This window comes from Manis javanica, chromosome 14 (assembly GCF_040802235.1).
Source record: "Manis javanica isolate MJ-LG chromosome 14, MJ_LKY, whole genome shotgun sequence".
Classification (NCBI taxonomy): domain Eukaryota; kingdom Metazoa; phylum Chordata; class Mammalia; order Pholidota; family Manidae; genus Manis; species Manis javanica.
Genome location: NC_133169.1, coordinates 43349951 through 43365772, shown reverse-complemented (window position 1 = coordinate 43365772; position 15822 = coordinate 43349951). Strand labels below are relative to the sequence as shown.

General features: G+C 32.1%; 1 pseudogene; it reads right to left on the bottom strand.

Annotated features, from left to right (window-relative positions):
• Nucleotides 1-15822, bottom strand: part of LOC140845995 (E3 ubiquitin-protein ligase UBR3-like) — a 76314-nt pseudogene that overhangs the window by 25132 nt on the left and 35360 nt on the right.

Below are 15822 nucleotides of genomic sequence, written 5' to 3'. Positions count from 1 at the left end.
TGGGTGGGTGCATGAGGACTCATTAAATGCTGTTCTTTATTGTTATACATATATCTCTGAGATATTCTAAAATAAAGTTTCTTTTTAAAACTTTGGTTTATAAGAAAGCAAAACTGAGATGTTTCCTTTCTTAAAGGGAATGGCAAATAATAAGCATCCTTCTAGCTTACTGGGGCTTGGAAATAAAAGATAATCTATAATCACCAGTACCAGTTGTTCCACAGAATCTTGGGATCTCTGCCCTACAAGGCATGACTTGAACAGAATCATGAAGCTCCTCAGTGACAGGTGGGAAAGACCAGCAACATGATCTGAACCAGAGTAAATGACCCATCCCAAAAAAGATGATGATTTTATATTTTAAGCCCTGGAGGTTCAGAAAGACGGAAGAGTTTAGCCAAAGAGATACAAATTTTATGTGGAACTTCCAAGGGGGCTTCTTGAAATGAGGGTAAAGCTCCTCTTTCGCCTCTCCATCCTGCTGCTTTAAGACTGTGATGGCTGGAAATCTAGCAACTATCTAGGAACATGCAGCAGAGATGCACCATAAGGAATACGGTGCCGTAACACAGAAGGACCTGACCTTCAGACTTCTTTCCACATGAAAGAAATAAACTTCTCACTTACTTAAGCTACTGTGTTATTTGGGCTTTCTTCTCTTTTATGTACAGCCAAACCTGACCCGAAGTTATAAAAAAATAAACATGAATACCTGAAAAACAGTGATGTATCAGAAGTTTTTTAAAAGCTTATTCTTTGGAAGCCAGTAGTGTGATGGGTATTATAATGAAGAAGGTACAAGGACATAAAAAGAGATCAAAGGAAAATAAATAATTGTCTTTAATATATTAATTCAAGCTTCTAATGAGACAATTGGTGTAAAAAAACTGAACATGGTACTGAACACTGCAAAGCTTAAGGTAGGTTTTTGTGTCACCTAGTTTCAGATAAAACCAGGGAAGCATTTAACATTCCAATATATACAAACAGTAATATTTCCTTCTCTTTCCTCTTCTAATAAATACCAGTAACCAAGTACATATTCTTAAAATAAAAACACAGGTACAGTAAAGACCACCAATTGTTAACTTCATGTCAATAGGGGGTAGAAAAGAAAATTTTACATAGCAACTCTACCTTCCCTAATCTACAAATACCCACCTTTGGAAAAAAAGTTATCTGAGGAAAATTAAAATAACATAATCAAGTTCTGAACTTCCTAGAAATCAAAAATAGATCTAAAGCAGTTAAACATAAAGTTAAAATAATGGTCTCTATCCAGCTCCCAATGTGTAACAGACTGAAAAATTTTAATAAAGAATGGTAATTTTTTTTCTGGTCCTAGATTTTTAAAAAGTGCTTGTCACTGCAATGATGTCAAGTGACATATTACACAATGTGTTTCAAGTTGTTTTATAAAAATGCAGATCATTCAATCTAGAATTATTATGAAGTTTCAAGAAATAATATAAATCATAGACTTTTAGAAGTAATTCTAATTTGACTAAAGTTAATCAGTGCTAAATGTTTAGCTCTCTGGTTCTCCAAAGGCAAAGTCTAAGTTTTATTCAGCTTTGTATCTCCACCACCTGGCAAACAAGCATAACCACCTGGCACTTAGTAGGTACTCATTAAATATTTTTTGAATCAAGCAATGACTTTACAACCTACTAGTAAATACTTGCTATTAAACAGAAGGAACAAAATAGCAGTAGACTCATGGACACCGAGAAGTGACTAGTGGTTACCAAAGGGAAGGAACTGGGGAGGATGGGTGGGAAGGGAGAAGGGGATGAAAAGGCACTGTAATTCACAATCACAATATAGGTAGGTCACGGGGATGGTAGTACAGTACAGAGAAGAATCAATGACTCTAATTTCTACTATGTTGATAGTGACTGCAATAGAGGGGGTGAGGACTTGATAATATGGCGGGATGTTGAACCACTGTGTATTTGAAACCATCATAAGACTGTATATTAACACTTTAATTTTAAAAATAAAATAAATAAAAAATATTTGCTTGATTAAATCTGCCCACCACTTTTTAAATGATTAGAGTTACTAACAGTACTATAAACATTTATGTATGTTTTCCTGAATCTGTTCTATTCTTTTAACTATTATTAAATTAAGTAAATCAATTTTCTTGACTTTTATTTTAGTAAATAATTTTAGGATGTGTTCCTACTGAATTTAATTTACTAGGTTCAGTTAATTCAATGTATTATACCCACTTTCAGCATTAACTTCACCTTCTGTTGAGACATAGTGCCAACAGTTATCTAATGATGGGGAAGATACACGAGCTACAGATCTCAAACACTAATACAATTAACTGAAATTTACAATTAACTGGTCCTTTACAATTAACTGAAATATTTTTCTCTTCAGATAAATACTGATTATAGAAATAATATTACTTCTATATATCAAGTTTCTCTCACTTTTAGCCTCTCAGGTTTGTGTAATAAATATGCTTACAAGTAAAATGTGTATTTAAATAAAATAGTTAACTTTTTTGAAGACATTATAAAGCAAAGCAATTCTTTTTATATTTCAAAATGTTACTACTACTAGTATAATTAGAAGAGCACAGTCAAGGTAAACCAGCATAACTCCTAAGCGACTATTTCCTTAAACTAAGGAAAACTAAGCAGGGTGACACAAAAAACCTAAACAATTTATAATTTTACAAAGAGATGAATTTCAGTAAGGCCCCTTGATAGGTTTATACTTTCAAGTCTGCAAAATGAATGATGAAATTAATACACATAGCCAAATCCCAAAAAGGTAACATTTAAAAATATCTAAATTTTGGCAGTCTCTCAAGAAGGTAAACATAGAATTACCATGACCTAGCAATTCCATTTTTAGCTATGTACACAAAAGATTGAAAACAGATATTTTAACAAAAACTTACATATGAGTGTCATAGCAGCACTCCTCACAAAAGCCAAACAGTAGAAAAAATCCAAATGTCCATCAACTGATGAATGGATAAGACAAACAAAAGTGGTATATTCATACAATAGAATATTATTCAGCCATAAACAAGAATGAAGTTTGACACATACTACAACATGGATGAACCTTGAAAACCTTTTACTAAATGGAAGGAGCAAGACATGAAAGGCTACATGTTGTTTGATTTCATTAATATGAAATATTCAGTGTAGGTAAATCCATACAGACAGAATACAGATTAGTGGTTTCAGGGCTTGGGGGAAGAAGGAAATGGGGAGTGACTGCTTAATGGGTTCAAAGTTTCTCTTTGGGATTATGAAAATGTTCCTGTACTAGATAATGGTGATGGTTGCTCAATATAGTGAATGTACCAAATTGTACACATTAGAATCATTAAAATGGTGAATTTTATGTTTTGTGAATTTTATAATTAAAAATATTAATCCAAAATTCACAGCTATAGAATAATTATGCTTGTTTACTAATGACATTATTCAACTCTTTACAGAATACCAAAATTTGCATATCAATTTGCCTGTACTTAAAATAAATGATCCTTTACATACCCACAGATGTTCTTTGTGATGTAACTTATAATGTAGCATAAGAACATAGTTTTCCACTAAAGAAGAATGGTTATTTGATAGAATTTTATTTCATTGAGGTATAGTTGATGCACATTAGAATTTTTTAAGTGAAGCATAGTTGATACACATTATTATGTTGGTTTTGAGTATATCACACCATGGTTCAACAGTTACACACATTATTAAATCCTCACCGCAACTAGGGTAGTTAATACCTGTCAACACAGAACAATGCTACAGACCCACTGGCTTTATTCTCCATGATGCACTTCCATCCTCATGAGAAAAACATATTATGATTGAGATTTCTGTGCCCTTTCCTATCTTTCCCACCCACTCCAAACCCTCCCCCAGGGTAACCACCAGTCACTTCTTAGTGTCTCTGAGTGTACTGCCATTCTGTTCATTTTGTTTTGCTTTTGTATTCCACAAACAAGTGAAATCATATGGTATTTGTCTTTCTTTCCATGGCTTACTTCACTGAGCATAATACCCCCTAGGTCCATCCATGTTGTTGCAAACAGCAGGGTTTCTTTCTTATGGCTGAATAATATTCCATTGTGCATAGTAACCACACCTCCTTTATCCATTTGTCTATCAATGGACATTTTTGTTGCTTCCATATCTTGGCTATTGTAAATAATGTGGCAATAAACATAGGAGTGCATATATCTTTTAAAATCAGGGATTTTGTTTTCTTCCAGTAAATTCCCAGAAGCAGAATATTGGATTGTATGGTTCTTTTTAGTTTTTTGAGGAAACTCCATATTGCTTTCTGTAGTAGCTGTACCAATTTACATTCACACAAACAGTGTGGGAGAGTTCTCTCTTCTCTACATCCTCGTCACCACATGTTATTTCTTGTCTTTTGGGTAGTGGAGAGAGGTGATATCTCACTGTGGTTTTGATTTGCATTTCCTGCTTTTCATCTGACTGTTGGCCAGCTGTACTTCTTCTTTGGAAAAAATGTCTGTTCATGTCCTCTGCCCATTTTTTAATCAGGTTATTTGGGTTTTTTGGTGTTCAGTCATATGAGTTCTTTATGTATCTCAGATGTTAACCCCTTATTTGATAAATCATTTATGAAAATATTCTCCCATACTCTAAGTTGCTTTTTTATTCTGTTGATGGTGTCCTTTGCTGTACAGAAGCGTTTCGGTTTGACATAGTCCCACTTGTTTACTTTTGCTTTTGTTTCCCTTGCCTGGAGAGACATATCCAGAAAAAAAATGCTCACACTTATGTTCAAGATATTTTTGCCTATGTTTTCTTCTAAAAGTTGTATGGTTTCATGTCTTATATCTAGATCTTTCCAGTTTACTTTTGTATATTGGGTTAGACAGTAATCCAGTTTTATTCTCTTGCATAATGCTGTCCAGTTTTCCTAACACCAGTTATTGAAAGGACTCTTTTCCCATTGTATATTCATGGCTCCTTTATCATATATTAATTGACCATATAGGCATGGGTTTATTTCTGGGCTTTATGCTATTCCATTGATCTAGGGTCTGTTCGTGCACCAGAACCATACTATTTTGATTACTGTAGCTTTGTAGTTGAGCTTGAAGTAAGGAGCATAATACCCCCAAGCTTGTTCTTCTTTCTCAAGATTGCTTTGTCCATTCAGGGTCTTCTGTGGTTCCATATGAGTTTTAGGATTATTTTCTCTAGGTCACTGAAAAATGTCATTGATATTTTGATAGGGATTACACTGGATCTGTAAATTGCTTTGGGCAGGATATCCATTTTGACAATATTAGTTCTTCCTATCTATGAGCATGGCATAGATTATCTCTTATTTGTGTAGGCCTTCCATCTCCTTGGTTAGGTTTATTCTTAGGTACTTTATTCTTTTTTATGCAATTTTAATGGAACTGTTTTCCTGATTTCTCTTTCTGCTTATTTGTTGTAGTACATAGGAATGCAACAGACCTCTGTGTATTAATTTTGTATCCTGCAAGTTAGCTGAATGATACAATATTGCAGGCATCTCAAAATGAAAACTACAAAGACTATGGAACAATAGTTCAAATGTTGCTAATATAATGTTAATGTTGTTAGTGTAATAATATAACAACATCATAATATTATGATAACTAAAAATGATGGGATATCACATTTTAAATAACTGTGACTACTACTATATCAAAATATGTATGTATGTAGACAGGGTAGAGGCATTAAGGCTAACAGTTTGCTCTATTTTTCACATTTTTGTATTACCACTTTTTTGTAAACAAAGGTTTTGAGTCATTACACATGTCTTTTCCTTATTCCTTATTATTGACTAAAAGGTGAAAAGAATAGACCCACAAGGGAAAAAAAAACCTTTATTTGTCATCTTCTTTTGATATATATGATTACTATTTACTAAAAATAGGTAAACAATAATGTCATTTACCTCAAAACATTTCCAGCAGACTGACTGCTATATTGGTCCTTGAAACATTTCCATCAGACTGACTGCTATATTGGTCCCCAACATTTTTAGAATATTCAGCATATATACTATATAATTTAAGAACCTGTATTACAAAGACATACCTTTGCGTAAGGGTTGTGGCACCATTAAGATCTGGATGAGCAAGAGGGATGTAACGTCATGGTAAAGAATTGGATCCTCAGGCTGTTGTTCTTCATTTCCCTGCCTAAAAGAAAAATGCAAAACCACTTTAGATAGTATTGTACATATTTTCTAATTTCATTTTATATTTCACATACATGCCTATGGATCTGAAATGAAACTTTCATGAGCAACTGAGAACTCTCAAAAGAAAAAGTTAGGGGCTGCATTTTTTGCCTCAAAATATAATCTTTTGGACCCATTTATTTCTTCGATTCTCCCTAAAATAAAAAAAACTACATAGAAAATTTATTAGGTCTTACTAAAGTAAACAACTGGAATATTTTACCTTGACTTGAGTCTTTCTGATCTCTTATATTACAGAAATCAAATGAAGAATTAAATCGAACTTAAAATTAGTTTCACCACAGATGGGGTGGCACATAAGATGCTTGCTATCATAAACTTCACACTAAGGAGTCAATTTCATGTTATAAGAAAAGAATAAGTACAATTCACAAAGAAGTTACACTGAAAAGTCTTGGTTAATATGTTGTTTAAATGTTGTTTCAACTTTATAATTAACATAAAGTTCAAGTAAAATCTTTAACATTTATCTTCAAAGTTTCAAAAAAGATAATAATAACCAAAGCAGAACTTAAAATACGTTATAAAAGACAAAGGATTAAACCTTAGGAATGTCATACTATGGAAAACAAAGGATATAATGTAATGCAGCATATTTTGTTCTCAAATTTTTTATACTTCTTTAGAAGGTTAAAGTTTTTGATCATAGGTTTAATTTTTAATGTCAGAGAACAAAAATAAATCTTAAGCTTCCAGATTTAGCTAAATTGCTACACTTCTGACTAGACTTGGGAAAAACAAAAATTGCTCTTTTTATTAGGTCCATCATTCAACAAATACTTACAAATTACTTACTATATGTCAGGCACTGAATATACTGGCGAATAAAGTAAAACCTGGCACTACGAAGTTCATAACTGCCAGAGGGAGGAAGACAGCTCTCTGAATACCTCTCTTCTCTACAGATATGCACTTAATTTACTTGCCTTCCTCTCTGAAGCCAACCTTCCATTAATGCTCATGGATCCTACTCTTTCTTGCCTTTCGAGTCTCTCTAGCATCTCTTCTTTGCAAGCCCAAAAGTTCTTTCTTAAAAATGAATCTGAATGGACGGGCACCACTTCTTCACCTATTATTCAGATCCCCACAGAAATGGTTTTCCACATGGTCAACAATGATCCTATAATGAAAAATTTAGTGGACATTTTTCAATCTTTATCTTACTTATCCTCAGCTTTGGATATAGCTGAACACTCTTGTCTGGAAAATTCTCTTGGCTTTGTGAAACACTCTCTCAGCTTCCCTTCTACCTTTCTGTTTACTCCATTTTAATCTTCTTGATAGGTTCTTCTCCTCTGACCAGTAGAAATAGCGCTGTTCTCCACGGCTCCAATTCTCACTCTAGTTTAGTATGAAGGACTCTTTTTGAAAGATCCCGTAGCCCATGACTTTAATCACCAGCTGTATCCCAAGTCTGTATATCTAGCCATGACTCTCTTGAACACTCTATCTGAGTATCCACTTGTACATTTGACAGACAGCTTAACCTCAACATGCCTGAAACTGAACTCATCATTCCATGTTATCCACACATGCAATCCCATCCTAGTCATAATCAATATGCTCTCCCTGTTATAGTCTTAGTCTTGATGTGGCTTATTTATTATATATTTTAGTATTCAGCACATGCCTGAAATGTACTAGAAGTATAATGAATAAATAAGCAAGAAACATGGGACATCCCAAACCCATCTCCTTTCACTCGCCCTATATTTAATTGGCAGTAAGTCCTAATGACTCTGCCATCCCTATGGCTGTTTAAGTATTCAATCTCCCCTAATTTTATGTCCCTCCAATTCATCCTTTATACTGTTAGTACCCTGAAAAAGAAGCCTCCATAGGAACTGTATCTTGTTTGCTATTATTTCCTTGATGTCCAGATTAAAACAATTAATAAAAACTAGCTGAATAAACAAATAAATGAAAAATGGATGGATGGATGGATGGATGATGGATGGACGGATGGATGGATGAACAAAAGAACAAAGAGGTGGCAAAAGAAACAAAAACTAGACTAGCTTAGCTACACTAGAGCATAATGAGACTGACAAAATAAACCAAGGGAAGACACATCATAGTAAATTACAACCTTATTGATATCAGGGCCCATAGGTCCTACACATTTTTGTATTTCAGTGGTTTTATCACTGTCCCTTTAATGAAATTAACTAAATGACTCAAAAGGAAATATGCAGAAAGGGTGAAATCAGACCTGAACAAAGGGGTGAGAAGAGTAAGAGGAAAGTAAAATTGAAAAACCCTTGCTGTACTATGGATAAAAAAGAAAATGGTAATAATAAACAGGTCCTTTAAAAACTACTTAGAATAAAAATGATTTTGGATTATCAAATCCTACATTATAAATTTAACAGCTGATTAAGACTCAGATAAGGAACTGTATGGATCCATTTAAACTAGGCCAATCTCACCCTTACACAAGGATCCACTTTACTGCACAAAAATCAAATAGGTTTGAGAACTTGCATCATAACCTAAAGACCAACAAATTACAGAGCTTTCAGATATAGAAAAGCATTCCCAAACAAGTAAATTAAATATAATTTCTTAAAATGGGGATATTATAAGCAACTGAAAAGCTTAAAGGACTAACAATTCTAGATTTTCATTTATCTTATTATGTCAACAGTTTTTCATAATAGAATCAATCTTTCTAAAAATTAGAGGTGAATTATTTGCTTTTTATTATTATTGCAGTGTCCTTCAAATTTCATTTAAAATCATTCTAAATCCCCATATGCATAGAAACCTATACAAAAATTATATCCTGTTATGATTATTCATACACTCCTTGTTAAAAATTTAGCAACTTTTATATTAAATACAATTAAGAATGTATAAGTAACAAGTGTTTCAAACTACAATGACACCAAAAAATGAAAGAATGGGAAAGGTTTGAGAAGACTGTCTACTATAAAGGTAACTAATTTTCCCAGATTAATTTATGAGTTTAAAATACTTTCAATCAAAATCACAAGTATTTAGAAAATGGTTCTAAAGATCACCTGGAAAAATAAGTGAGAATAGCAAAGAAAAACTGGGAGATGAAGGAAAGAATGAGAGGAACGTGGCCCAACTAGAGGTATACACATATTTCCTCAGTAAGTAAACAGCATGGTTTTGTCACAGAAATAGGCTTGTAGGTCAACAGAACAAAGGGAAAAGCCTCTAATAAGGACTACAATATACACACACTTAGTATATAAAAAAATGGGATATAAAATTGCTAAAAAATAAATTTTAAATCTTCACCCATTAGTACTGATGAAAATTAACTTCACGTAGATTATGCATTAAAAAAATCATCCCATAAGAAAATTCTACAAAAAATATATAGGTAGATATTGCAAGTCCTAAAATGGGAAACATTATAAAACTGGTTATGAAGGTAAACATCATTATTTTGGAAGGGGTAGATAGGCATTTTAAGTATCAAAATAATCAGGAAAAACAAGAAATACAAGGTCTGATTAGTTTGGCTACATGAAAATTTAAAACTTTAATATTTCAAGAAAAGTAACTATAAAATTAAAAAGCAAAACATATTTTTGGAAAAAATCTCAACACCTATGATAGTTTAATATTTTTAAGGTACAAAGAATCATTCAAATAATTTTTTAAAATAAAGTGCCAACAGAAACACGGATAGATTTTCTGAATAGATCATTCACAGAGTATATACAAATAGCTAATAAACATGAAATATTTGCATAAAGTAAACTTCACCAGAAATTAAATAAATTTATTTTGGGATCCCATTTCACCTACCAAATTAGCCTCTAAAAATGTTTTTTTAGGTGCTAATATGCAGATTGACAAATGGAGACATTCCTACACTGCCCGTGAAAGTTTATGTATACCATATTTCTGGAAAGTATTGTAGCATTATGTAACATAGTACTTGACACGCAGTGAATATTTATCAAATTAATGACTGAAAATATAAAACATTGATATGCTTTCATGTTATTCTTTAAGTTCTGGGGTCACATCTGAATGTTAAGAATGGGTTAACACATCATCTGATATTATGCTGGAAAAGGAGGAACAATTTAAGTCAATAAATAAGTACATCATTTAAAGAAATTTTAATGATGTAAGAATTTGGTTGATATGTGTGAATTTTAAAAAGCAGATTCTAAAACATATAGTATGATTCAAATAGTATTTTAAAATCTATAATTTACACACAGAAAAAAAAGGGACTGGACAGAAATTTCTGAAAATTTTAACAGTATTAGAGGAATTCTGGAAAATATAGTCGATAGTTTTCTCTCATATTTGCTCTCACTTTTATGGTTCATTAGTTTATTAAATTATAATAAATTATATGTAACATGTAGGTTATAATATTTTAGAGTATTTCACTTTTTTCTTCAATATTTTTGTATATTCTAAACACTATACAATAAATACAATATTTATTGTCAGAGAAAAATTTACAAAAATAGTAACCTAGAGCTTACTGGCTACTAAGATATAAACAACCATTCTGAGGACAAAGAAGTGGATCTTTCCTGGCACATGGTAGGAACATAATCGGAATGAATGAATGAATGGATATACCCACTGCAGAGAAAAGAACCAAAGATTTTGACTGTGGGATTTAGTACCATCATTGTGATACTATCCTTTAAAATGCTTAATATTTTAAAATATTAAATTGTTTCTGTCTCTTAAATGTTTTAGGTAATCTTAAAATCCAGACTCTAAAAACTGTAAATTAGTAAACTATATGGATGATAAGAGGAAAAGGACAGATTAGAGTTAATAGGCCTAATTTTACCATTACATTTTAAAAGAAAGTGATTATCAACACAGTTAAATTAAAAGGAAATAAGGAAATAACTTTCTTGAGGATTACTGGAAAAACTATATATGAGAAACTTGTGTTACCAGACATAGAATTTTATGTTGGAAAAGTATTAAGTGAGAAAATTGAAAAAGATAATTCAATTTTTTAAAAATCTAAGATTCATATATGAAACACAGATGACATATTCAGTAAATTATATTACAAGGTAGAGAACTAATGAACCATAAAATGAGAACAAATGGTGGGGTGGGGAGGTTATAGAAAAATCAACTGAACTTTCTTGAAATTCCTGATTTCTTCGTTCTAGGAAAGGAGCACCCAGCAATAATTAAGAACTTTGGTTCTGGAATGAGAAAAATTTAATTCAAATGCCAGCTCTCTTTTAACAGTTTTGTGCCCCTAAAGAATATGTCAACTAATGTTCTAAACCTCAGGTTCCTCTTACTGTAAAACTTGGAATATAATGGTACCTGGGGCATACAGTTTTGGTGAAAAATGCCTAGCATGAAGTAAGCACCAGGTACGTGTTCACAGCTTTACCACTATCCTATTGAGTACCACTCGCAGGACTTGAGAAGAATACAACCCAGCCATCAGTATCATGGAAAGCACAGGACCTATGATGTTCTTTAAACTTTAATTCACTGATACTACACTTAATAAGTATTTTGTTTGCTGATTATCTTTAGGCTCAGAGTTAGGCATTCTCATATGTTATTTGCAAACCATCCCTATCCTTGAGTTTATAGTTGCAGAGGAAAGAAAATCACTAATATCAAGAAAAGTGACTTTCCTTAGCCATAACATGCAAAATACTCATAGCTTGCCAATTTTGTCTATAAAGAAAAGACACACGCAAAATTTTGTTTTGGCTTATTTTTTTGAGAAGTAAGAGGGTATACAAATAGCCTCAAAGTAGTTTCCCTAAAGATTCTAACTGCAAAGGAAAAAATAACTTTACAGTGGAAAATCCTGGCAGATACCAACCATGTTAGACAAATGATGGGAGTTATTTCATCAATAACAAGACAAATCAGTAACATGGGCCTATTGATATGATACACTAAAAAGAACACAACGTTACTTCCATGGTATTTCTGCCAAAAGTTTATAACCTGAATGTAACCATAAGAAAATATCACACAAAAATAAATTCAGAGCTGAGCTCTTCAAAAAAAAGAATCAATGTCTGAAATAGAAGAAAAAGTCAGGAACAAAGGATATAAAACATGGTAACTAAATGTAAGCTCAATCTTGAATTTTCTTTCCATTGACTTTGCATTTCTCAGGACATTACAGAAACAACTGACAAAATCTGAATACGTTCTATATAAGGTAGGGGTCAGTATTAATTATTTCTCATATAAATATCCAATTAACTCATCACCATACATTATAAAGACTATGCTTCTCCCACAGCTCCTCAGTGTCATCTATGATATATTCAGATATGTGTGGGTTTGGTTTGTTCTAGCTTAACAAGTAAATATAATTTTATTTCATTTTTTCATTAAATTTATCATTGATATACAATCTTTTGAAGGCCTCACATGAACAACATTGTGGTGTCAATAGTCACCTATATTATCAAGCCCTCACTCCCCCATTGCAGTCACTATCAGCATAGTAAGATGCTATAGAGTCATTACTTGTCTTCTCCGTGCTTATACAAATTTATTTTTTCATCCTCCCTTGATTATACAAGTAGTGGCATAAAGTACACATTTTCTGCTCCCAGATTTTTTCTCTTAACATTGTATTGGTCTTGATCTTTCCATATCAGTATACAAAGTACTTTCTCATCTTTCTTTTCTTTTAGTTCTGTTTTAATTTACTATTGTAGAAAAGGCAAAGTAGTAGGACATTTGACAGCTAGCTATATGGAAAAAAATAAATTGGATCCACTCCTTATATGACACATTATGATAAATTCCAAATGATTAGAGATCTAAATGTAAAAACTGAAGCCACGGAAATATTAAAATGTCTGATACAGGTTTAAGATCCAAAATATATAAAGAACTAATATAACTCAACAGCAAATAAAAAATCCAATTTAAAAATGGGAGGAGGATCCAAATAGGCATATTTTGAAGGAAGACATATAGATAACTAACAGGGCACCAACTTATGTCTTAGAAAATTCATAAATTGGAAATAATTAAGCCAATATATTTCAGGGTAACCAAATAGCTGATATGGACAACTCTTCTTTATAAAAACATTTTAGCTAATAAATCAGAAGGAAGCCGTTTTGTTGTTTATTCTGTTGCCCCTAATGAAATACTGCATATAGGCAAGAATCATCAGGGCTTGCGAAACTCACTAGGTGAAAGGCTGGTGGGGAACTTTACAGTAGAGGGATTAGACCAAGGCCACCCGGACCCGCTGCTTGATTCTGACATGAAAAGGGAGACAACCAGCCATTATGTGCCTCCATTTGAATGTTTTCTCTGGATAAAAACCAGTGGGATTCTTTAAAAGATTTTCTCACTTGATAGGAATTTTTAAGCAATTTTTACAAAAGGTATAATGGCTTTCAACTTTTATAAAATATTTCTGTGTTTACAAGGAAAATGCACACTTTTATGAAGAATTTCAACCTATTTTTATACTTATTTTTCAAAAACAGTTTTAATTTACTTAAATTTTTCAATAATACTGTGAATTCATGTCTTCTAGGAACTGTGTAAGCTTTCTCCAGGGATTATACTCAGAATCAATACTATAGAGCCGCATGTGCAAGGCTAATACATGGAACAGCTGATCTAAATAAATTGAAGAAAAGGTAAAATGCACACAATTCCTACAGAAAAAAATTCAGATGCACTTTCTAGCTAATTCATAGGGAAATGTTTCCTATCTTTATAATTCATCAAGTTTAAGTACAAATTACTTCATGCTCTCTTTACAGTAAACTGAAATATAGATCCAAATAATTTCTACTAGAATCTGAACTGTCCTTATGCTCAATCTTAACAAAGGAATGTTTTTCTCATCTCCTGTCAAAGACCTACTCTTCCTTGGCTTTATGGTACAGCTTTGACTGACAACTATCATGGTCACCTCGTAACCAAAATTACTATTATTTTCCATACCCTACCCTAAGTAATATGGACAATAACATCCATATAAATCACTGTTAGGTGAACTTCTCTTTTTACCTAATATTTTCTCTTAAATCCTCTTTAGACTGAATTGTGACTTCATCAGCTTTTGAATCAACATAAGAAAAAAAATAATTGAAATAAAAGTATTTAGGAGGACTTACTCTGGCTATTTTCATTTCTTCTATCTAAACCATAATAACCTACCTGTCTTAACTTTCAACAAAATTCTGCTCACACCATTTAGAACAAAAAGTTTTATTTAAAATATTTGAACTATTCAGGAAAAAATACTGAATTTTGCTTTCATATCACATCTTTTTTTGGTATAAATGACAGGATGAATTAAATTATTTTAACACAAATACTCAAAATATTTCTGAATCAAAAGACATTTTCTAAAAAGTCAGGTAACAAATAGTTCTTGACATATGACTGAAATTAATTCTTAAAACCAGAAGGGAAAATATTAGCCAAATGGCACAAGCATATTGTCATTTATTCTCTAAAATAAAATAATCAAAACTAAACAAGATTTTGTTTCTCTTAGCAATTAACTTAGAAATCAATTGTATTTTACATTAACTTAAGACCCATGAGTATTCTTCTATGTTGGTGGTATATGGTAGTGGTGGTGGTAGCAGTAGTTGTTATTTTGGGAAGTTATTGTAAGACATATGAGAGCTCTAAGATGAAAAAAATAAATGTTCTTCTACTCTGTGGGGCATGGTAGAGGACATAGAAGGTGGGCGGGAGAGCTGAATCTTAACACTCTACCCACAAATTTAAGTTTCAATCTGATCTCTCTGTAACAAACAGAAAAATCCAAATACTTCACCCTGCTTCACCTCTGTCTCTAAGTCAGTGTATAGTCTATAATCATCTTTTAAAATTTCTTTATCTCAGTAATAGCTAACAGTAGCTCAGCATCTATTATGTGCCAAGCACTATTTAATAATCACTTTAAACAGATTATCTCAATTAATTTTCACAAATTCTACCAGGTTAAGTAATAATGTTATCTCCTGCTTTGAGACAAATCTCCCAAATTTCTAGTTTTTCAGTAACCTGGTTCCATTGGTTCCACTGATTACACTGAGAACAAGACTCATTTTTAGTAGAGAAATAATACAATGAAAGATATATTGGTCATTTTTATTTTATTTCAATTCAATTACACATAACTGCTTTGATCAAGCATATACTGTTTAAAAAGTGTCTTAAAACCTAAAAGTATTTTAAAATCCATAAATTACTTTTGGATAAAAATATTAATTCAAGTTGCAATATGGGGAGCTTTGCAATGTGTTTAGATAAGTGTTAACAAAATCAAAGAGCTTTTAAAAATATCTCTGTTCAAGATCAATTACCTTAAAGTAACTGATTAAATCAAAAGCATAGAAGTTGCAGGTTTATTAAGCTGTTTCACACTGAAAATCACAGCCAGCATACAAATAATGTTGCAATCTGCCTATTTTCCTAGCCTCCACCATAATTAAAGAAACATAAATGTTAGAAGGAAACTTTATACCTTTTTATATTCCATCATCCTGCAGGTGAGAAACAGGCCAAGAGAAAGGAAGTAACTTGCCAAGTTATCATAGTATTTATAGGAAA